This window comes from Propithecus coquereli, unplaced genomic scaffold (assembly GCF_000956105.1).
Source record: "Propithecus coquereli isolate 6110/MARCELLA unplaced genomic scaffold, Pcoq_1.0 Scaffold148, whole genome shotgun sequence".
In the NCBI taxonomy this organism is placed as follows: Eukaryota; Metazoa; Chordata; class Mammalia; order Primates; family Indriidae; genus Propithecus; species Propithecus coquereli.
The window spans coordinates 1,252,596-1,277,038 of NW_012139191.1; the positions used below are offsets into that span (position 1 = coordinate 1,252,596).

General features: G+C 41.3%; 1 protein-coding gene across 1 annotated transcript in view; it reads left to right on the forward strand.

Moving 5' to 3' along the window:
• Window positions 1–4,117: 4,117 nt before the first annotated feature.
• The window catches only part of DYRK1A (dual-specificity tyrosine-(Y)-phosphorylation regulated kinase 1A), a 154,868-nt gene continuing 134,542 nt past the window's right edge, over window positions 4,118–24,443 (forward strand). The window contains exon 1 of the mRNA XM_012640073.1: window positions 4,118–4,409. The gene's annotated coding sequence lies outside the window, so the exon portion shown is untranslated. The remainder of the gene's footprint in view (window positions 4,410–24,443) is intronic.

Genomic DNA, 24,443 nt, shown 5'->3' on the forward strand with positions numbered 1-24,443 from the left:
ATTGTAAAATCATCTATAAGGACCATACATTAATAGTTTGTTTTTGGACCTCAGGTGTAGAGAATTGAGGATTAACTTTTTGGTTCATAGTATACTACCATCATCAGTTTATATAAGGTCTCTCTCTTGTTTTAATAAATTTTGCTTTCTTTTCACCTGTCTTAAATATACATGAATTACTTTTAAAATCTTGTCCAAGGAGAGTAATCAAGGGTCTTCACCAGCAAGTCTGTAAGAACAGCAAGAATGTCAGGTTCCAGGCCATGCCGCTGACCTGGAATGAACTGCAAATCGTTCACCTTCTCATCTGGTGTGAGGGGCAGGGATAGGAGTATTACTTTGTTTGTCTGTCCTTGGAATATGCGGGTTATACCTCCCAGCAAGATTCCAACTACTGAACTTTTAGGCTTAGGATAGTGCATCACCGAGAATAGTCTCTACCAGATGTGGAGCCAATCAAAAAGAAAACACCATCTTGGCTGGGATCTGTGTGTTAGCTTCCTTTAATGCCATAACAAAGTACCACACGCTAGGTGGCTTAAGCAATATAAATGTACTGTCTCACAATTCTGGAGTTAGAAGTCCAAAATCAAGGTGTTGGCAGGGTTGGTTCCCTCTGATGGCTGTGAGAGAGGATCTGTTCCATGCCTTGTTGCTAGCTTCTGGTAGTCTCAGTTGTTCACTGATTTGCAGATGGTGGTCTTCTGCCCATGTCTTCAGTCTTTGCCACGTACATGTCTGACTCTGTGTCCACATTTCCCCTTTTAATAAGGATGCCAGTCATTTTGGATTAGGGTTCATCCTAGAGACCTCATTTGAATTTGATTACCTCTGTAAAGACCCTACCTCCAAACAATCTTGCATCAAGATGGTACGGTGGAAAGAACATGGTTTCATAATCATACCTGGGTTTGAATCATGGCTTCACCACTTAACTGGTGGTCTGACTTTGGGAAAGTCATTTAATTACTCAAGACTTGTTTTCTCATCCATATAATGGGGATGTAACGTTGCTGTGAGCATTAGAAATACTCTAGAATGTGCTGGATAAGTGAAGGTCATTATTACCTATGAGTTGGGGGTCTTTGCTTTTCAGGTTAACTTTTATGACTAGATGCATCTGTAAGTGAATCAGACAGGGGAGATTCTCAGATGACAGCAAGTATTTAATATCCAAACTTGATCAACACTAAACTGGCATCTGTTCTAGAGTTCTTCTTGCCTACATGTGTTCACTTGTTTGGAGCCGGCCACAATTTACAGGTTACTTTTTAGGTGAAGTCGATATAAAACCATTTTACAGCATTCCAGGCTGTACGTGATGGTTCACTGATCAATGCTGTAAGGCTGTCTCATTGGGAGGAAAAAGAAGGGTGCAGCCTTCTCTATATGAAGACCAGTAATGCCTTCTATTCCTGCATGTCTATAATCTGAAGATTCTGCCTCACCCCGATAAACCAGATTGATTTGACTGAAGACAAGGACATATTTCTTGAGATATTGTCATATTCTGCTCAGGTTACCTAGAAGATTAATCATGCAAGTTCCCTCTATTACTAGCAATAAAAATTTGACTCAAATTTAGCAGTAAAGGTTGCAAATGCTTAACTGTTCTGATAGAAGTGAAACCCTGGGTTGCGGTGGGAGCAGGGAGAGCTGCAAAAGCAGGAAGGAGTTGGTTGTATAGGTGGAAGTCTGAGCTTGGGAGGAACCAGGTAGTGACCTCTCTTCTGAATAGGGACACTCTTGGGCACTTCCTCTTCCTTCAAAACAATTAAGTTGAATGTGGATTTTAATCACATTAGCTGAGCAGTTTTGAAAAAAGTCAGTAACTTCTGTCAAGGCAACTTTTTGATTTCACGGAGAATCACTCTGAAGCAAGCTATTTGCCTGACTACTTTTTGCCTAATTTATTAAATATTTTAGGTTTAGTCTGATTTCTTTCAGAGCCCGTGCTAATGTGAAAGGTTGTCTTGGTATATCAATGTCCTGTAACTGTAGGAAGGAGACTTTTGTTGGAAATCATATAAAGCAAATGTCTTTCCTTGAGTCATATAGGATAGAGACTAGTATTTATCACAAGGTTTTTTTTTTACACTTAGTACTTTTTATAAGATTGCATTTGTGAACAGTTTCAGCTTTCGAAAAAAATGGCATGAACACACTCATAAGACAGCAAAATCAATCTTAGAAATCAATAGATGAGTGACTTGTGGTGTAAAATAGTATGTATATATACACTTTTTTAGCTATACAATTATTAAATGCCATTAGAGTTGGTATAAAATACAATTTTTAGCTGGTGGCTGTCTACTAATTACAAAGTAGCCAGCACAGCATACTTCGGTTTTAATGCCTAGGGAGCACATCCAGCAATATTTAGCCAGGCAGAAGGGGTAGACAGAATAAAAATAAACGAAAGCCAGAATATTAATAAAGACTTTTGATTGTTAAGGACAAGTGGGCAAATCAAGAATCTGGAAATTGAGAAGGTGTACGGAAAATAAAACAGGGAGTTGGGCGACAAGGATACAGTAATAGCACAAGAGGATTCCTGTTAAGTGGCATTCCGATGGAGGAGGCAGGCTGCGCCCAGAACCACGGGGAGGGGTTTGAAATACATGGGAAGGTAGGGGAGAGCGTGCACAGCCTAAAAAAGTTTTAATGATGGCTCCGTCCGCAATTTTTGAAGGCTGGTATTGGGAGCTACAAAAACCAAGCGGCAGGATTTATCAAGGTGTCCGCCGCAGGGCCACCCCCGACTCGGGCGAAGCGTCCGGAATTCCTGAGTTGTTTGAAACGTGGAGGCGGCCTCCGCCCCGCCCCCACCCCGGCCTCCGTGCGCATTTTCCACCGAAAGGGGCCCGCGAGCCCTTCGAAGAACAGTTTAAATGCGCGGACGTCGGCGGCTGGCGCGCTCCCCGAGCAGAAAGGCGAGCGCCGCGCCCACACGGCGGGGAGTGCCTCGGGCCCGGGCGCGCCGGGCAGGTTCCCCCGGTACCCCGAAGGCCGCGGCGCCCCGGCCCCCACCCCGCTCGGCAGCCGCGCGCGCGCCCCTCCCCCCGGCGCAGGCGGGGCTGCGGGCGCCCGACGCGGAAGCGCGGAGCTGCGGGGGCGGCGGCGCGGGAGGCCGCGCGCGCTCCCCGGGCCGCAGTCGGCGCGGCGGGCGCGGCGGGTGCGGGGCGGGGCGAACGGGCCTGGGAGGCGGTGGCGCTCGCGCCCGGGCCCGGCCACCGCCTCGCCCCCCTTCCCTTCCCCTTCCCTCCTTCGGCCTGTCCGTCCCCCTTCTCTCCCCTCCCCCGGGCGAATCACGCGCCCTCCTCTGACACTCGTAGCAGGCCCGAGCTCCGAATTTATCCTTCACGTGACCTAAGGGGGTTGGGTGGTTGGTCGGGACGGAGGGGGAGAGGGAAAGGAGGGAACGGAATCTGCCGTTACCCGAGCAACAGGCCCCGCCCGCCGGCTTGGGGCCGGGGGGCGGGAGGAGGACGTCAGCACGTCAGCCGGGGTTTTGCGTTTTGATTGACAGTTGCTATAGCGACCGGGTCGGTCCGTCGCCATTTTGTTGGTTGGTTTTTTTTTAAACCCTTTCGCTTCCCGCCCGAATAATAATAAAAAGCCCCATTGGAGTGAGGCGGGGGTGGCGGCGGCAACCGCGGCGGGGGTATCCGGGGAGACTGCTGCCGTCGCTGCTGCTGATCGCGGCCCAGGTCGGGCTCAGGGAGCGGACACCCCGAGCGGGGGGTGCGGGCGCCGCCGCCGCCGCCGCCGCCGCTTCTGCTGCTGCTGTTCCTGCTGCTGCTGTTGGTGCCGCTGCCGCCGCCGGCGAGCGGGCGGGACCGGTGTGAGTGTGCGAGTGTGTGTGCGAGTGAGCGTGTGCGAGGGCGAGTGTGCGTGCGTGTGTGTGTGTGTGCGAGTGTCTGTCTGTCTGTGCGGGGACTCGGGGGCGGGCGGTTCGGGCTCTCCTGGCGGAGGAGCCGCCGCCGCCGCCGCTCGGGCCCCGGCGCTTCTCGCTGCGCAGGTTCGGAGCGCGCGCCATTTTGTGAGATTTACAAAATCCTCCTCGGGAAGAAGCTGCCGGGAGCGGCCGCCACTCGGCGCCCGGCCTCGCCGCCGCCGCCCTCAGAGCCGGGCCGGGCCGCGCTGCCCCGCTGCCGGGACTCGGGGTCCGGGGACTGCGGTATTTGCCGGGGAGGGGGCTGTCGCCTCCCCGGCCCCGGGCGCCGCTGGAACCGCGAGCCGGAGAGAGACTGAGCAGGGTGCTGCGCGGCCAGGAGCCGGGAGTGCCGGGGGCGGAGAGAGGCGGCCGGGGCGGCGCTGGCTGCGGAGGCCGCGGCGGGAGCGCAGCGCGGGAGCCGGAGGCTGAGACTCACCGGAGGAAGCGGCGCGAGCGCCCCGCCATCGTCCCGGTGAGTGTCCGGCCCGGCCGCGGCCCCGCCCGGCCCGGCGCTCGGTTCCTCCGGCGGCCTGCAGCCGGGCCCGCGCCGAGGCCGGCCGGGCGGAGGGAGGGACCTGCCATTTTAGGAGGAGGCGCCGCCGGCCCGGGGCCGGCCGCCGGGGGAGGGAGCCCGAAGGCCCGGTCCCGGAGGAGAGGCGGGTGCGAGCGGAGGGAAAGTTGCGGAGGGTGGGAGCGGGGGCCGCGGCCTCCCGGGAGCCGGGGCCTGGGGGGCCGAAGAAAGCGCCAGACCTTCACTGGTCGCCCGAGCGAAGGGGTGGAGGTTGTCTTCTTCCTCCTCCTCCTCTTCCTCCTCATCCTCTTCCCCCAGCTCCTCCCTCGTCCCTCCTCTCGGTCCCCACCAGTGTGGGAACCGCCGGGGTTCTTCGCAAGGACAATGCACGGGTTAAGAAAATGGGGCTGGCTGCCGGGTAGGCGAGGACAGCAGGGCTAGGCTGGGCGCCGGCGAAGGTCGGAAGCCCGCTCCCGCGGCGGCCCTTTGGGGTCGGCGCTGGAGCGAGGGGGACTCGGTGTGCTGTGAAGTTGGGCGGGGAGTGCAAGGAATCCCGGCCACTCGAGATGAAGAGATGACCTCCTTAGCAGCCGCAGGAGTTGGTGGTTGAGGAGACGTGAATTAGAATTGATACCTGTGCATTGCAACAAAACTTCACGAGTCTATTTATAGGCACAAACCCACTCTTGCTTCGGAGCCACCAAAGCTGCTGAATATCTCTGCACTTAGCGAAAGAAAGGCTCCTCCCTAGTCTGAAATAGTTAAAAATGGTGAAATTAGTGAGTCAGGGACTCGGACTACTTGTCTGTGCCTTTCGCCCAACCCTAGGTTATATGAATCCTGTAATCTAGGTGCAGCACTTGAATGCCAGCACCATTTGGTTCTTGAATTCCGACCACATTGTCAGAAAATATGTCTTATGACATTGTGTTCAAACTCACTTAAAGATTAGGACGAATAGTGTCAGGCACTATTCTCAGGGCTTTATTATGTGTATTAACCTGCTTATCCTACCAGTAGGAGCTCTTCTTACCCATTTTACAGAAGAGAAAACTGAGAGGGGCATTGACTGGTCTAAGGTCTTACATCTCAGAGCCAGGAGTCTGTAGCCAGCCTGGGCTCTTAAACACTAGGTTATAACTCATTATTATAAATACTGGCAAATTTTGGAGCGATTCGTGTGTAATGACTCAGGGTTCTAACTGAGAGATTGTGTCCACGTGTAGTTGTTAGTGTGGAATTACCTTTTTGGTTGCAGAAGTGGGAAGGAAAGATTGAGAAACTTTTCAGTCCTTTTTTTCCATAAAGAAAACCATGTCGCCAGTTTTTTAATATAAGGAATTAAAAAATGTTCCGTGGTGTATTTTGTTCTTCACACTTAATTTCGATTATAGGCATCCTTTAAGTATTGATGAGTCATAAGAAAAGTTTTGTGTGTATTTTTAGTCATTTTTTCTTTGAATACTTATGACCCTTTATACTTTACATATTCAAAGTGCTTAGGAATGAATATCTTTAGTACTTGGATTTTGGGGTGTTTTAATATAAATTTAATGGAATTACCTTTAGCTTTTGTTTTCTTAAATTTCTCATACCTTGATCAGTTACTTTAAGAGAATATTATTTTCAGGTAGACTTTTTACAAATATGGGACTAGAACTAAAATTTCGTGTGCTAAGGTTTTAAACTGAAGATTATTTCAAAGAAACAGTGGTTAAGAAAAAAAAGCTTACTTAGTTAAGATTTTTAATGTAACTTAAAGTACCCCAGTACTTTCGGAGAATTTGCCTTGGCATAGCAGTGGTGTTTATGGTAGCTGTCCAAATTTATTTAGACTTCAAACCTTGCCAGAAAGTTAAGTACTCCTGTCAGTGTCTACACCGGGTTTTGTAAAACTGGGTATAAAAAGTTCATTTTTGTCTCAAGAGAGGCATAAGCTCAGAAATTAATTATTATAGGAGAAGGGGTCACTCCTTGTGTTTGTAAAGGTCAAGGCACACTGCTTAGCTGGTGGGTGTTGAAAGATTTTAGATTTGAAGAAATAGACTTGAATGAATGAATGGTAATTGTTGGTGGGGGTGGGGATGGTATTAAATCATCTAGTGAGATATTTGTTATTGTTAGGAATTTGAAATTTAGGTGTAAGATCGTTTCTTAAACATTTTAAAGACATTTTGGTGGGACTTACTGGAAACAAACATACAAAATTACTATGTGCTAGGAATTTAAAAATAAGTTAGTCCAATTTTTTAGAAGCACTATTATTTAAGATAAATGAAAATATTCCATTTTAGTGCAATGTCTTGTTAGGGAATGTGGATAGTATAAAAGATCATTGGTTAAAAATTTTTTTCCCCTCTAGAATATTGTATTTTTAGTTGTATTTATGGAGTTACTGGTTTATGACTTAAAGCTGTAGGGGTGAAGTGGTAAGTGCAACAAGGTATTTAAATAATTTACACAGGTTTTTGTAATGCTGTGAATATTTGCAAAAGCAAAATTCAAGATATCTTGTTATAAACATGATATATACAATGATCTCTGGCATGCATTTTGTTTTGTAACTATACAAAATGTTAATTTGTATTGAATCTTGGTTATTACTTGAAAACAATTTTACTTTAAAAAGAAATAGTTTAGAAAGTTACACTGCCCAGAGGTGTTTTCACATGCATGTTTATGGTTAGCAAATACCTAGTTATGGGAAGAAAATTCGGATAGAAGTAACTGTATTATGGGTGAGAATGGAATTGTCTTATATAGGATATTAAAAACAAGACTAATGCAAGAAGCAGCTTAATTTGTGACTTTCTTGGTATTTGTGATTAGGTGTGTGTCAGTTTGTCTTTGCTTTGGCATTAACTTCTTACTGTAAAGAACTTTCACGTTTCTTACATACACAGATACACAAAGCAATTTCTCCTCCACCCCCCACCCCCAAGAAAACATTTTAGTATCCAAACCCAGCAAAACCCCAAAATTTCCTGAAAGAGTCTTTATGAAGAACTTGGTTTTTCATTCCCAAAACTTTAGTAGTCGTTTTATTGTATTCTTAAACAGTAGTTTAAACTGTGCTAATAATCTTTATTCTCTTTTGAAGAGTGTATTGGTGATTTTACCTCTGATATTACTTGTTTATTTTTGATTTAGAAGTAAAGATACTACTTGAAACTATCAGACATGGTTACCTGAAACTTGATACTAGCAGTTTGCTCTGTCAAAATGAATTGTGTGACTAGTATAATAGCACCTTACATATACCTAGTGGTTTATGCCTTTTAAAAGACTTCTTACTATATGTTATCTTGACTTTTGGGCAGTTTTTCTATGGTTAGAGAAGTTGTGGTACTTCATAACCCAAAGTTTGCTCAATTTCGAATTAAAAATTTTGGGGAGTTAAAATTGGTATTTAATTACTTGGAAAAATTGTCAAATTATTTTAAATTACCTAAAATTTTTCCTCATTTGCTGCCAGGTGAAAAAACTCTTTTGAAATCTTGCATTATGTCAATGCTGTAATGTTATGCTAGGGTTGCAGAGTTTTACCATTGGGTGCTTGAAAGTGAAACGTAGACTTCACATGATTAAAATAATAATTTAAGGTTCGTATTGGGTAATTGAAAACAAATCTTGCTTGTTAGTGGCTATAAACAGCCTTAGTTTCTTTTATTTATTTATTTATTTTGGTATCTGAAAACAAAATGACTTAGGAATATTGCATTGTATAAACCAGCTAAAGTTTTTTAAAAGTTCCGCTTTTGCTTTGAAATCCTACTTCCATAGTTTTATAATGAGTTAAAATTCTTTATTGGAGATAATACGTTACATTGAACATATAAAATGACGTGGTTCCTCGTAGGCGTACATTTGCTAATATAGAATCATTTTGGTTTGCTGGCATTTGGTTCTCTTAGAGCTATTTATCTTCTCTTCTAGAAGGTGATTTTTTAAAAGTTTGTATTACTGTTAAAATTAAGTTTTGACAAACATATACTTTTTGTTTGACAGGTGCTGATATACAGGTAGTAATGGTTTAAAATATGTCTTTATTCTTGTTGATGAATTGTTACGAATTTTATCTCATAGTTGAAATGTTTAAATTGATCTTTTGGGGGGGGCTAGTGAACTGGTATAATATGGAATGAAACTGCTTTTCATCATCAACTCTATTTTAGATAGCACCCCTGGTCATTAAATAACCCCATAATTTTTCTAAGTACATAGAATTTCCAGTGATAAGAGTTGATTTTATTTTTAAAATTTTATGGACATTTATGGTTAAGGTTTGAATCTTGGCATGTGTTTGGGTCAAAAAAATGCTCAAACTGTGACATCTATCCAAAATCTGCTTGTTACCTAGTTATACGTGGCAGTTGAGGCAGCATAATGCTCTGCAAAGATTACCTGCCTGTGAGACGGTGAGCAGAGGCTCCAGAGTCAGGTAGATCTGGAGTCTCACAGGTTCTGCTGACAATGTGACTTTAGGCACAGTGGTTTCACTATATCAGTTTCCTCATTTATAAAATGGGATTGATCATACTTAGCATAGGATCCTTGAGAAGATTGAGGTAATGCATGTCAGTTTCTTCATGGCCTTCTTTCTCCCCTTTTCCCTCCCTTCCTCTTCTTCATTCATGCTCAGCCTGTGGTCTCAGCATAAATATTACTTCTTCAGAAACGTCTTCCCCAAACGCCAGTCCAGGTGAGATTCCTTGGCCACACATTCTTCTTGGCCAAGTAAGACCCTCTGCTTTTCTTTCACAACCCTTATTACAAATAGCTATATAATTATTCAGATATATTCATGTATGTAATTATTCATTTAATGTCTTTCTCTTTCACTGCATTAGATTGTAAGGTTCATTTGGACAGGAATAAGTCTTTTTTAGGAAAAAAAAATTTTTTTAGAAATAGAAATCTTGCTATGTTCCCAGGCTGGATCATAGTGCATTGCAGCCTCAAACTTCTGGTCTCAAGCGATCCTCCTGCCTCAGCCTCCCAAATTGATGGGATTACAGGAGCGTGCTTGATCATGACTGTAATAACTCCAGCATGTAGCAGGTGGTGTTATATGTGTATGTACATTGAATGATGGAATGAGGAACCTATATGCTGCATCCTGCCTTAGTACCAATCCTTAGCTTTGTAATCTTGGGCAAAACAATGTCTCCTCCCGTCAGTATCCTGTATGCCAAATGTAGGCAGCACCACCTACCCTGCCCACGATTTCGAGAGTATGAAATGAGATACTATAATGAGGTGCTTTGTCAGAGTGTAAAATACCGTGTAAATATAAGATGATGGTACAGTAGCAATAATCTCTGTAGTGGGGCATCCAGCAGGAAGCTTTATTGTGACTTAAAGTAAGAATAATTCTTACTTTAGGAATTTTAGGCCGGGCATGGTGGCGGCGTGTGCCTGTAGTCCTAGCTACTTGGGAGGCTGAGTCAGGAGGATCAGTTGAGCCCAGGAATTGAGGTTGTAGTGTGCTATGATAGCACCACTGCACTCCAGTCTGGGCAACAGAGATCCTGTGTCTAAAATAAAATTAAAAAAACAGAGTTTTAGCTTTGCTGAATTGGTAGGTAACTATTATTTAATAATTATTGTAAATTTAAACTTTCCATATGTATTAGTTAGAATGTAGATAGGGTCTGTGTGTGGCTAAGTACAGTGGCTGAAATGAAAAGTTTATTTTTCCTTCAGAAAACAACAGTATAAGTAATCTAAGGCTGGTATGGTAGCTCCATGATATGAGGGACCTTGGTTTCTCTGTCTTGTTGCTTTCCTTTGCTTAAGGAGATACCACTTTCTTTATAGTACAAGACAGCAACCCACCACATCCACCATCCAGGAACAGGGTGTGGGGAAGGCACATCCTTTCTCTTTAAAGACAAACCCGGAAGTTACATACATGACTTCTGTTCACACTCTGTTGCTCAGAACTTAGTCATGTGGCCATATTTAGATGCAAAGAAGGGTGGGATATGTAGTTTTTGGTAAGGTAGATCTTTCCTGAAAATCTGTGTCTACTGAAGGAGAGAATGAGGGATAATTAATCATTGCCTGTCACACTTTCAAATGCTTTGGAAGAAACTTCCAGAAGTAAACTTTGAAAAGATAACTTACTGCACTGGTTAGTAAGTTTTACTTTCTGTGTTTGGTCTTTAATCTTTTGAACTATGGTATACAAATTCAAATAGATTATCACTTATGCAATATGTACATATATGGTCAAGTTAGGAAAATGTAGCTATGCTTTTAGTAGTGAAGGGATATTGGGTCTAGTAGCATATTATTTTACTGACGCTGTATTTTCTGATAGAAACATTCTTGATTGCTATGATTATAATCATATGTAAACAATACTTGGAGTCTAAGCTTTTGGATTTGGTTTTATAGTCTTACTGGACTGTGCTGTATGTATTCCTGCTCATATCCTCGGCAAATAATGCTGGAATAACACTTGGCATCTTGTCAGGATTCCATTAAATGTTTGAGTCACTGAATGTTGCAAGAAGGATGATAGCAGTGATGTTTATTTTATTTTTGTTTATTTATTTATTTTGGGGGGCAAGGTCTCTTTTCCCTGGGCTAGAGTGCAGGGGTCATTGTAGCTCACTGCAGTCTCAAACTCCTGGGCTCATGTGATCCTCCTGTACACTACCACACTAGCTAATTTTTCTTGTTTTTTGTAGAGATGGGGTCTCATTATTGCACAAGCTCGTCTCAGATTCCCGGGCTCAAGAAATCTCCCAAAGTGCTAGAATTACAGGCATGAACCACTGCGCCTGGCCTAAGAGTGATGTTTAAAGATACATTTATATGTATCCAGTCTGTTCTTTAATTTCTATGTGTTTGAAGAAAGAGGAAGATCTAAGATTCCTTTGAACTATAGAGTGTTATTAGATCTAGTAGGGGTTTGGGAAAACTAATGGCTCTCAAACAGTCTTCTAGAGCAGCAGTCCCTAACCTTTTTGGCACCAGGGACTGGTTTCTCATGGAAGACAATTTTTCCCTGGGGGGGTGGCGGGTGGGGGGTTTGAGGAGGAGCTCAGGCAGTGAGGGAACAATGGGGAACAGCTGTAAATACAGATGAAGCTTTGCTGGCTTCTCTGCCTCTCTCCTCTGGATGGTTCCTAAGTTTCATGGAAGACAGTTTTTTCCAGGAAGGGGGTGTGGGCACAGAGCTCAGGCCATAATGTGCGCCTGATTCTTAACAGGCTGCATACAGGCGGTTGGGGACCACAGTGCTAGGTAACTTGTCAAAGTTGTAGGATTCCCAGACTTCTCTTTCTGTAGATTTGGAGTGATGCTCTGGAATCTACTTTCTTAGTAAGGACCCCAGGTAATCCTGGTGGAGTAGAACCATTTTGAGAAACACTGATATAATTCTTTTCTCACATATTAGAGAAGGAAATGGATGCAAAGAAGCTAAGTGACTAACCAGTACCTCAGAATAAGCAGGCCTGGGACTAGCATTATTTTTCCTGATTCCTGGTTTTTTGTTCTTTCTACAGATGAAGGGATAGATATATCTGTACCTGTATGCCTTGTATGATAGTTGTCATCCCTAAGACATCCCAATGTACCTTTTTATATGTAAGCTCCTTTTTAGTAAATGGTTGGCTCAGTTGTCCTTTTAGCCCTGTAGAAAAATAATCAGTTAGTCAAATGAATATTTAAAGGTGAGAAGTTGAAGCTTGTAAGTAAGGTATTGTTAATGTCATTGCTATAGTGGACAGTGTATGTACAGCATTACGATAGATAGATATAGGAAGCCACTTACTTGTCATGATTAGAAGGAACAAAGGTAAGTCTTGTCCCAAGATTACTACTTTCCTTTTCATCTGGTTGCTTGCAGTTTTCTTTGTTGGAATTCATTCCATTAGATTAAGGTAAGATTTGGATTTCCAAGGTTAACACTTTATTTTTATCAATTAGCTGACTGTCATTTTAAATATCAGAGATTAGCATCTGCACTAAGGTTTTTGGAAAGAAGGAGGGAAAAGTACAGTACATGTGTTGTTTCTTGAGGAAGATGAAGGGTGTTTGAGAAATGTCAGCTTGTGGTGTTTAGTCATGCCAAGGTTCATGTGAGGATTCTCTGGTGGCTAGAGATTGGTTGCATTAGCCTGCCTCTTGATGGCTTCCAGTCAGTGAGAGTTGGTAATGACACTGGATAATTCTGCCTAGGGCCCACTTTCTTCTTATTTTATCACTTGTTTATGGGCTCCTGTTTGAACAGTCTTACAGCATATCAGGCATATAATATACAGTACAGTTCTGATCACCTAGGAAATTCTAGTTTTTAGAGATCAACAAGTAGTATATATTCATAGTTTAAAAAAAATCAAGCCCTGTGGAATGGTGTGTCAATCATCTTCCCCCTTCCTCTGTTCCATATGTAGTAACTATTCAGTTTTTCCTACCAGAAATGTTCTATACTTACACACACACACACAATTATATATAATCATTTAATATGTATTATATTATACAACTGTATGTTTAGTATGATCCCATTGTTTTTAAGTGCATAGACATTAGGGTGTGTGTATGTACACAGTGTCTGTGCTCTTAAAACCAAAACTAAATGGGATCATACTAAACTCACAGTTTTGCAACTTCAGCTCTTTACTTGGTATATCTTAGAAATATTCCTGTATCAGCTGATAGAGCTTCTCTGTTGTTTTTAATGGTTGGGAGATATTCCATTTTAAGGATGCACTTCAGTTTATTTAGTCAGTCCCCATTGAAGGGCCTTTAAATTCATACTTTGCTCTTTTAAACAATGCTGCAATGCATTTCCTTGTACATATAATTGTGTTCTGTGAGCACTGGCCATAGGATATGTATTCACGAGGTAAATTGCTGGTTCGCCAGGTATATGCACACTGTAATATGTATTGCCAAATTATCTTCCAAAAAGTAGCACCAATTTATACTTTCACCAGCAATATCTGAGAGTGCATAGTTTCCCAAATCTCACCAACACTGGTGTTACCAAAGTTTTAAATCTTTGTCAATTTATCCAGTCGGTAGTGTCCAGCAAAAAAAAAAATCAGTTTAATAGGTGAATAATTATGTCTACTTTGGATTTGTATTACTTTAATTATGACTGCGTTTGAACATTTTAAATGGTATTATAAGCTTTTTATTTTAAATAACAAAATATTCTTTGTCAAATATATACTGTAGTGAAAATGTTTTCTGGTTTTCTTTTATTTTTTTACTCTGTGGAATGAATAACTGATGTTTTGATAAGTTGTAAATGCCTACAGAAAAGGGGACTCTTGTTCCTCTTCGGTTGAAGAAACATTTGAGTGTTCTCTGTATAAGATATGTGAGTGAGGGTGGTGGAAGCTTTTGACTACAGAAGTGAATAAAATTTGGTTATCTCTGCTTTTAGTGTTGAGATAGATGTGTGTATATAAGACAGATTAACACAGGTAAGGCTATGGCTGCTAACGGAGATACTGCCATGTGAAGAACCTGAAGAGCACATGGAAGTAAGACAGTTCTGGGGATTCGAGCATGCAGTTGTGGAGGAGATGGGACTGGATCTCGAACTTGAAGAAAGGGTAAGCTTTTTACGGTGGAACCTGAGGCCTGACAGTCTACTGGAGGGGGTCGTGTGGGCATCCAGTGTAGGTGGGGGAAAGGAAGTGACTTTGGAGAGTGACAGAGTCACGAGCCTGGAGAGCATGGGAGAGTGTGTGTGTGTGTGTGTGTGTGTGTGTGCGTGCGTGCGTGTGTGTATGTATGAGAGAGAGAGAAACACGCACACGCACTTGAGCGAGAGCGCACCGCACTTGGTATGCTCAGGGAGGGATGGGGACAATTGTAGTAGAAATGAGAGTGTTGAGTGTTAATTATTATAAGGAATTTGAATTTGGGGTGACTGAAAGTTTTTCTGTGGATTAGAGAAAGATGACACTGTAAGAAAGTGTTTCGAAAGCAGGACACATTCGTTGTATAGGCACCTAATGGGAATTAGAAGAGGTGAAAATTAGAAGACAGATGGGAAAACCTTAAAAAAAATTTTAATTATACTTCAATTTTCAGCAGAACAAAGTGAGTATTTCTGAATTCAAAGAGCAGTGTGGCTAGGTTTTTCGGCAAAAAAAGGAGAGAATTAAACTTTGTTGGTAGTATAGTAAAAGAGGTTCTAGGAGTGCAGTGACTGGTGATTGGTTTAGTGGGACAGTGGAGAATATGTCCTACTGAGAGGACCTGAAGGAGCTGTTGAAGAACTGAAGATAGAATTATTCTGGTAGTTCAGACCGTCCATTAGGAACCGGTGGAAATAATTTGCAGCACCATAAAGGATGAGCTAAAAAATGGGGCAGTGGGAGAAGGCAGCGTTTAAAGCTGTGAATCTGGAAGGGAAAAGGTTGTATCATAATTCATGATTTGGAAAATAGAGAGTAGTTGGGTATGTGAGCAATTTATCTTACAGGGTGAGAAAACTATTTATTGAGTACCTGCTAGTGTCAAACATGGAACTAGGGCCTGGGAATCAGTGCTAAAACAAAGGCTTCCCCTGTCTTTGCCATCATGGAAGGAAGTTATGTTCTGTAGGGGGTAATGTTTAAGTCTATTGAGTAGGCCTAAGGACTCAGTCTAGAATAGACATAAATTTTCATTAAACGGAGCAGAGAGTCTATGAAATTGAATAATTTTTGGTGTTGCTTTTTGAAGGTCAAAATTTTTTGTCTCGTTTTAGAGTACTTTTGACAGTTCTATGATATAAAAGATTGTTTTGTAAAAGTTTTTCAAAACAGCAATTGTAAGAAAACTAATAGGATCTCATTGAGTATTTTATAATTTAATTTTTTTCATTTCCTTATTATGGTTCTATACTACAGTTCATAACAACAGTAAAGTAGGTACATTTACCTAGGAATTGGCATGGAGGCCTACAGTTACTCAGCAATATTAGAGTCAGCTATGCAGAGGGAAAAACATTGAAGACAGGAGTCTTAGGATTCATGGGAGACAGTTTGGAGCAAGGCTATTTGCTGAGTAAGACAAAGATAAGGATGTGTAAGGATGCTGGCATATAGGGAAAGTCGGGGAATAAGGAAGGTTTACTGGAGTGGGAAGACATGGAAGAGAGATTTGAGCAAACAGATGAAAATTCTCTGTCCTTCAAGAAAAACCTTTTTAATGACTTATTATGACTTCTAGGGTGAAGACCAAAGTAGTCACAGGACCTGTAAGCCACCCCCCACCTGAGTGATCTGGCCCCTGTTTGCTTAGGGTTTCATCTCACAGGTCTGTGGATCATGTGGCTGTACTAGCTCTTAGTCTTTCCATATGCTGTTTCCTTGGCCTGGGATCATTGCCTCTTTCTTTTAGTTAACTTCTTTTCCTCCTTCAAATTCATCTGAGATACCAATTTGTCAGGGAAGTTCCCCCCCAACCCCCATCAACTTTTCGTTTCAAAAAAGCCCATGTCTCCTTGTACTCCTCCTTTATAATGCTTATCAGAGTGGGTAATTTTTTTAGTGCTTGTTTGATTAATGCCCTCCAGAGATCAGGTGCAGTAGGGTTTTGCTCCTTCTTACAATCCAGGGGTTGGCAGGGTGCTTGGCACATAGGAAGCACTAAATAAACATTTGTTGAATGAATCAATGAACTACATGTTTTGATCTTTACTAGTTGATCTCAAGGACCAAAGAAGTACAGCAAAGGGATGTTTGCCCATTTGGAGTAAGAGCTGAACAGGGAATATGGGAGCATTGAAGAAAAAGGAAAAGATGAGGTTTTTTTAAAGGTATGATCGCGAAGCTCTACATAGTTAAGAGAAAGAGAAAATTATTTATTTGCAGATTAACTCAGCAAATGCATATGAAATGCCTTTTATGTATAGGGAGCTAGATATTGGAAATGTGGAGTGGGAAGTTTCTGCCATCTATATTAAAGGAATACATAAATTTTAGTGGTTTATCGAAATGGGTACAGTCCTCAGTGGTCATTTGGAGTGGTTTTGAACTGTGGAGCGGAATCAGCCTGGATATTCTTTACCATTCCCAGCCAACATAACAAAGTTCATTTAGCAATGATACCTGGAATGTAGATCCAGCATTTGTAGTAGCTGTCAGTTGCACAGTTAAAATAAGCTCTAGCTTTGATTTTATTTAAAAAGTGACAGAAGAGTTAAGAAAGTGGTTTGTTTGGATGCTTTTTGGCTTTAACCTCTACTTCAAGTTTGGACAACAGAACAAGAAGAATGATTGAAGGAAAGTTCATTGTATGGACAGGTTTTCAAAATAATGAGTCTTGTAGTTAGAAATTTTTGAAGCTGTTGATCTTGTCAGGTGAATGAGCTTTTTAAAAGCTTGTAAAGGATTTGTTCCAGTGTAGATTTACATCCCTTTTCAGTGACTAGTTTCCATAGTAAACGTTCAGATAATTTCTTGAAGGTCTCCTCTCTGTGCCTGGTCCTATGCCAAGTGCTTGGGACATAGTGAATCAGATGGATGAATGTGGTCCCTGCCCTCATGAAGCTTTTCAATACAGTCAGAGCTAACTGGAGAGAAATGTAAAGGCAAACCTGGCTTTTGGCTTGGGTGAGCGGTTTTATTTATTTATTTAGTCTTGAACTCAGTTTTGGTGGCAACATTTTAGACTACTATAAGCTGCTTGTTGCTTTATCTCCAGTAACATGGGGGTGGGTGGGGTAGGTAATACCAGGGTAATTCATTATTAGTTATTTTAATATTCTCAGCAACCCTACAAGATAATTGGTATTATCCCTATTTTATAAGTTAGAAAACTAAAATGCAGGGAAGTAAATTTGTTTTAGGTTAATCATAGTAGAGTTGCATATGCTACCTCCAGACAATAAAAAGCCCAGTGAACAGTTAAGTACCCTAAAGTTAAACATTTAGAGAGGAAAGAAACATAGTTTCTGTAACTCATTATTTGAAGAAATTGATAAAAGTTTTGGCATGCTGGGATTGATGCCTTTTGCCACTGGTTCATTCATCTTTTGGATGATAAACAAGAAAATCTAACACCTTTCTGTGTTCAGGGACTTCTTTACCTTAGAAGTCTTGGTGTGAAATAGAGATCTCTCTCCATTATGCAAGCCTATTGCTCGCTTTCCTTGCCTCTTTTGCAGTTAGGGTGCAATCATGTGACCTGAGGCCTCCTCTCCTGCCTGTGCCTGACTGCCCTCAGAAGCCAGTGATTTGCAGAAGCAGGCACTTTGTAGAGTCTGTGTTCTGTAGTGCAAGGGAGCGGGTGAGGGCGGGTGTCACAGCTATATCTGTTTTCCAGAGGCAGCAATCATAGAGATTCCAGCTGTAACATTTAGTTCCTGGTGTTGGTGGTATCAGTACAAGTTGCAGTGACTGAATCTTGTGTTATCTTCACTGGACCAGATCTGTGGTTTGAATTTTGGGTGTTCTTGGCTATGTAGCATTCCAGCCTGGCCCTTATGGGGCTTTCTGTTAGTTGCCTATGATACTTCAGTAACTTGTTTTCAGCTTAAATGGAGCCAAACCAGAGCTAGTTTCTTTTGTGTGCAACTAAGAACCTTTACTTGGATAATGCTGATTAAGATAATAGATAATTAGAAGGAACTCTTCGTGGTCAGGCTTACCTGCATCTAGATTAGAATTTATTATAGTAATGAGAAGAATGCCCAGTATATATTGAGTGAAATACTTGTAAAACTGTTTTTTGATTTAATTGATTTGCTGAATTTGAGTCAACCTGTTCTTGGTCAGGATATGTTCTAGGTGTTAGGGATGCAGAAATGACAAGACAGACAAGATTCCTGCCCTCACAGAGCTGAACAAAACACAGGGAATAACTTTTCAGATATTGGATAATAAGTAGCACAGGACTGTGATCCCTGACAGATGGGAACCAAATGAGTGAGCTCCATGATGGCTCAGCATTCTTCTTGGAGGCACTTTTCAGACCTCAGTGAGGGAGAGGGATCCTAAACAGAGCCATGTGGCCTCAATGAGTTGAGGAAACAAAGATTGGAGTTAGGGAAGACCAAAGTGGACCTAATTTGAGGAGCAGAGTTCAAGAGAGGAGGGAGCTATGGCAGAGAAAGAGTTCTATACATCTACTTAGTGGTCACCTTAAATGTTTGACTGCGTACCAATCTGCACATGTATAAGACGCAGTTTTATAAAGGAATAATTTCTGGGGAAGCTGTAAGCAGATCAGTTCTCAGAGTTACACAAGGCTGAGAATTATTTGAGTACCTTACAGCCACAATGGAAAGATTTCATTAAATGCAGGGTTTTTTCGAGACCCTGAAAAGGTCATGTCCTAATAGTGGGGCTAAACCAGTCCTAAGGTAAAGGCTGCTCTATCTATATCTGAAAAAAGCTTAAAAGGAAGCCTTGGAAGGAGCAAACTAATCTGAAAGTAATGTAATTGCTTGCCATTACGTTGTCTAACACTTTTTGAAGAAATGTAACAGATTCCAACACTAACAATGTAAAATGTCCAGCGTCCAGTCAAAAATTAGTAGTAAATATGTAAAGAAGCAGGTCAACATGACTCACAATTAGGAGATCAATTGAAACCAATGTAGAACTGACACAGATGTTAGAATTGACAGACAAGGACGTTAAAGCAGTTACTATAACTGTGTTCCATATGTTCAGAAAGCTAAACAGAGGCATGGAGGGTATAAAAAAAGACCCAGATCAAACTTCCAGTTGTGAAAACTGGAATATGTGACATGAAAAATACACTGGGTGACATTAATGGCATTTTAGACATTACAGAAGAAAAGATGAGTGAATTTGAAGACATGGGAGAGAAAACTCAGTCAATAGAAAGAAATGACAGAGATAATGGGATTAGCAGACAAGGTTGTTAAAGTGGCTATCATAGAATGCAGGAGCAGATTGTGGTTAATGTTAACATCTTGGTACATGAGTTTTGCTTAAGAATAGTTGTGACTGACCTGAAGTTGGCTTGATGTATAGTAGTTGAAAATCAGTATTTCAGCAAAACAGTGGGGATATGGTGGAAGAACTTTATTGTGCAACAGTATATTTATCTCTTGCTACGTAACGATATCACCACAAAGTTAGCAGCTTAAAACATATACATACATAAGCCGGGGGTGGTGGCTCACACCTCTAGTCCCAGCTACTCAGGAGGCTGAGGAGGGAGGATTGCTTGAGCCCAGGAGTTTGAGGCTACAGTGAGCTATGATTGCGCCGCTGCACTCCAGCATGGGCAACAGAGCAAGATCCCATCTCTTTAAAAAGAAAAATATATGTGTGTATATACATATACATACATTTATTGTCTCTCAGTTTCTGTGGATAAGATGTCTGAGCACAATTTAGCTGGGTCCTCTGCTTTAGGATCTTAAGCTATAAAGATACTGGCAGAGGCTGTGGTCTCGACTGAGACTTGACTGGGGAAAAGATCTCTTCTGACCTCAAGTGGTTGGCAGTATTCTGTGCACTGTCAAACTGAGGGCCTCAGTTTCTTGCTGCATCTCCCCTCAGGTTTTTGCCATGTGGTTCTTTCCAGTGTGGCCATTTACATTTACTTTCGCAAAAGCAATGAAAGTGAGTCGCCTTGCAAGACAGGTGTGCGATCTTTTTTTTTTTTTTTTGAATTATAAATTCAGGTCTTTAGTCAAAGACTTAGAAATCATATATCATATATATGATTTGTAAGCATGATGAACGCAATCTTTGTAAGCACAATCAGCACATTATTTGTGATAAATATGAGAAAAATTGATCATTGTGAAATACTTCTATTCAGTAGGTTTAGGAGTGAGCTATTTTTCAATACAGGAAAAAAGTGCTGTCTGTAAAGTTCCACTTTTAGAGTTTTGTTGCTGTGGCAAATCACTGGATTTGGGCAAATCACTTAATTCTGAAAGTCTGTCTCCTTTTCTGTAAAATTAACAGGTTGACCTACACTAGTGAGTTCTGTGTGTTTGTTTTTGTTTTGCTATATTCAAATCAATATATCATCACTGAAAGATTTTATGGCTTACCATTTAAGCAGGGCACTTTGAATTTTTTTCTATAGTAAACAAGACAGGAGTACAACCTTATGTATTGTAACCGTGGAAATGACATCCCATTGGCTTTGTTGTATTCTATTGGTTAAAAGTAAGTTACAAATTCCACACTCAAGGGGAGGGTCTGCACAGGGCATGAACACTAGGACGCAGGGTCACGAAAGCCGCCTTAGAGTCTGTCCATCAAAGCACCCTGAACTTTTCCTTCTCGTCACTTCATCACTTGTTGCACTTGAATTTTATAGTTGATAGGTTTCATTATTTTATTTTTTTTGTAGCTGCTTTCTTTGGATCAAGCTGTATGTTTTATTCACTGCTCTATCTTTAGGGCTTAATGTATTGGCATATAAAAGACTCCTTAAATGTTTGCTGAATGATTGGAAGAATGAGGGTAAAATGCATGTGTTATTTCTTTGAGAAAGCATTTTTAGTGTTACGCTATATTCTTCTAGGTACTAGAGAAATGAGTCTGAAATATACTCTGTTTCTAAGATGGTCAGGGTTTAGCAGGCAAGATTGAGGCATAGTAGTCTTGTGACTGACGATAAAAGTTTGCGGAGTGGATGCCAAGTAGTGGTAAAAAAATTTAAGAGGCTGAAGGGATGAGGACACAACAGTCAATCTAGTGGATTAGAAGCAGGACAGACAGTAGGAAGCTCCTCTTGCCCAGAATGTGCTCTGCAGAATACTCATCCTTGAGATGGTATGAAGGAAACAAGCTTGGAGAGTCATAACTCACATTAGCATACTATACGAAACCTTTTCCTCACCTGTTAACATAATTAGGACAATCTTTATAAAGCCCTTAACACTTTATAAGCATACATATACCACACTAGTAAAGTATTGTTTTTATTTAACCTTTGATGAAACTGAGGCTTAGAGATGAAGTAATTTGCCCTAAAATGGAAAGTGCTTGGTAAGGTAGGATTCAAACCAGGCCTCGGCCTTCATTCTTAGTTTTTATTCTATATTGCTTCTGTGGAACATGTTTTAGCAAATGCTAGACTAATTGCATGAGATCAGGGACCATGTACGTTTTGCACATTGTGTCTCCTGGACTAGAATCTTGCTCAGCCTGTAATATGTGGTCTAATGAAGGGGTTCTAGTATTAGTTTAGTATCTAAGTATCTATGAGTAGTATCTGAGCTCCCCAATTTGAATTTCTTGCAAAACTTGAAGTTTGGTAGATAGCAACTGATACAATCCAACCAGTAATGCACAACGAAATGCAATTTTGTGTTTCACTTTGTGTGATTGAGTAGTTATGTCCCCAAGGAACTATGTGTAGTCTCTGACTCCTTGTAACTCTTCCTCTTTACCACTTTCAGATCTACTCTGTTATCAAGCCGCCTTGAGTTTTGTTTCTGAAATAGCTTTCGGTTAAGTTCTTTATGTTATCATTAACAATCTCTTTATAGATCAGACCTTTAGCCTCTTTTTGCTTACCACACTAATTTAAGAATTTATTTTTAGCATGTATGTAATAAAAACCAAATATAGGTTGAGCACCCCACATCCGAAATCTAAAATGCTCCCAAATTCAAAACTTTTTGAGTGCCAGCATGTCATTCAAAGGAAATGGTCATTGGAGCATTTCATATTTGGGATTTTTGGATTTGGGATGCTCAACTGGTAAGTATAATGAAAAATTACAAAATGAAAAAAAAAATCCAAAATCCAAAACACTTCTGGTCCCCAAGCATTTTGTTAAGGGATAGTCAACCTGTGCTCCTTACTTGAAAGGCTTATAATGAAAAATAGCCATCCCTAGGCACACCCTCACTGCTCTCCAGTTCTGTTCTATACAGCAGTACTTCCCAAACTTTTTCACGTGAAGGCCTTCAGGGGCAAAATTGAAGAGGCTGTTATAGGTGTCCTGAGGTCTTCAGGGGATCTTGGCACATCTGAAACATTTGTGCTCTTGTGTGCCATGCACATCTGTTGGCCAGCTCTGCCCTGTAGGTAATCACCTTCACCTCTATTCTTTTGGCCGTTCTTTTGATTGACTTCTTTATTTCTAAATAATATGCTTATTATATCAGATAGGATGCTTTTGGATGTAAATATAGTACCCAAACTGGTTCTAATTAAGGGGATTTAACTTATAATCGAAAGTCCAGAGATGGGATAGGCTCAAAGACTAATTGATTTGGTGGCACAATAGTGTCTTCAGGGTCCCAGTTTTTTCCATCTTCCCTTTGAGTCATTGGCAGGCTCCATCCTCAGATTAATTAGATGGCTGCAGCAGTGTCAGGAGTTGTATTCATACACAGCAATGTCCATAGAAAAGAAAGTTACTTTTCTTGTAGCCTCTGTAAGAATGTGGAAACTTTGCCTGGGAACTCTTTGGCAGACTTATCTCATGGGTTAAATGCTCATTTCTGAAACACTCAATACAAAGGAAATGGAATTACATTTAGACCAATTAGGCCTACTCCTGGAACTGGGCACGCTCCTCCCAGTGAAAGTGGGTGTGCTCATGGGTCCTGAACAAAATTAGCTTCTGTTACAAAGGAAGAAAGGGAGTTTGGAGGCTAGGTAGGTAACCCCGACTCTACTTTGTATTTAACTTAAAATTTAAGACATTATCTATTGACTTTCTGTTAAGGTACATGAATATTTAATGTTAAGACACCCACCTGTGTCACACTTTTCTTCTTCTGTCTACCCATTATAGCTATATAACTTTTTTTTTTTTTTTTTGAGACAGAGTCTCATTCTGTTACCCGGGCTAGAGTACCGTGGCGTCAGCTTAGCTCACAGCAACCTCAAACTCCCGGGCTCAAGCGATCCTCCTGCCTCAGCCTCCCGAGCAGCTGGGACTGCAGGCATGCGCCACCATGCCAGGCTAATTTTTTTTTCTATGTGTATATTTTAATTGTCCAGCTCATTTCTTTCTATTTTTAGTAGAGATGGGGTCTCGCTCTTGCTCAGGCTGGTCTGGAACTCCTGAGCTCAAATGATCCACCCTTTTCGGCCTCCCAGAGTGCTGGGATTACAGGCGTGGACCACCATGCCCGGCCTGACTTTTTTGCAAAATCAATATTTAGTGCTTAATTTTGATTATGTAAATTTTGTTCACCATAAGCCAAATTGTATACTGTGACATTCTCCCTCCTTGTATAATTTTGTTTTTCCTAGAGTTAACAATTGTCTTGTGTTTCTGTTTGCTTTGTTTTCTAATACTTGTACATAACTTTTCCCATTCTTTCCACTAGCCTCTCAAAAGTTCAGTACAAACGTATCAGTGAATTAGTTCCCCCCACCCCGCCCCTGAAGAACCATCTTATTGAAGCCTCTGTCAAACTACTTCTTTATGAAATCCTTACTCTCTAGGCCTAATAGAATTGCTTTTGCATATTTCCCAGCAGGTTTGGATTTTCTGTTTCTCTGGCCATTATATTTTGTGTTTTTATCCTTCATTTTGCTGGAGGACATCTTTCAATACTTGATGAAAAAGTATACACGGGAGGCTAATTTTTTTGAGAGACACTGTCTGAAAATGCCTTTAATCTGCTTTTCCCTCATGATTAAAAGTTTTGACTGGGTACAGAATTACAGTTTGAATATAATTTTTACTGAGAACTCTGTATTGCTTTGTGGTCTTCTAGCTTCATATAGCAGATACATTAATAATTTGTATTCAGTATTCCATTTAAACAAACAATGGGAATATAATGAGCTCCATGTACCTGTTGCTCAACTTCAGCATTTGTCAACTCATGACCTCTTTTTGCAAATCTGTGTTCGTATTTGTCCTTCTTCCCTTTGAATTTTTTAAAGCAAACCCAGACACATATCACTTTTGAATATTTCAGTATGCATCTCTAAAAGATAAGGACTCTAAACTATAATCCCAATACCATTATAATACCTTCAGAAAGATTAACAGTAATTCTTCAAATATCCAGTAAGAATTCAAATTGCCTTGATTAGCCTAATCAATATATTTTTTAAG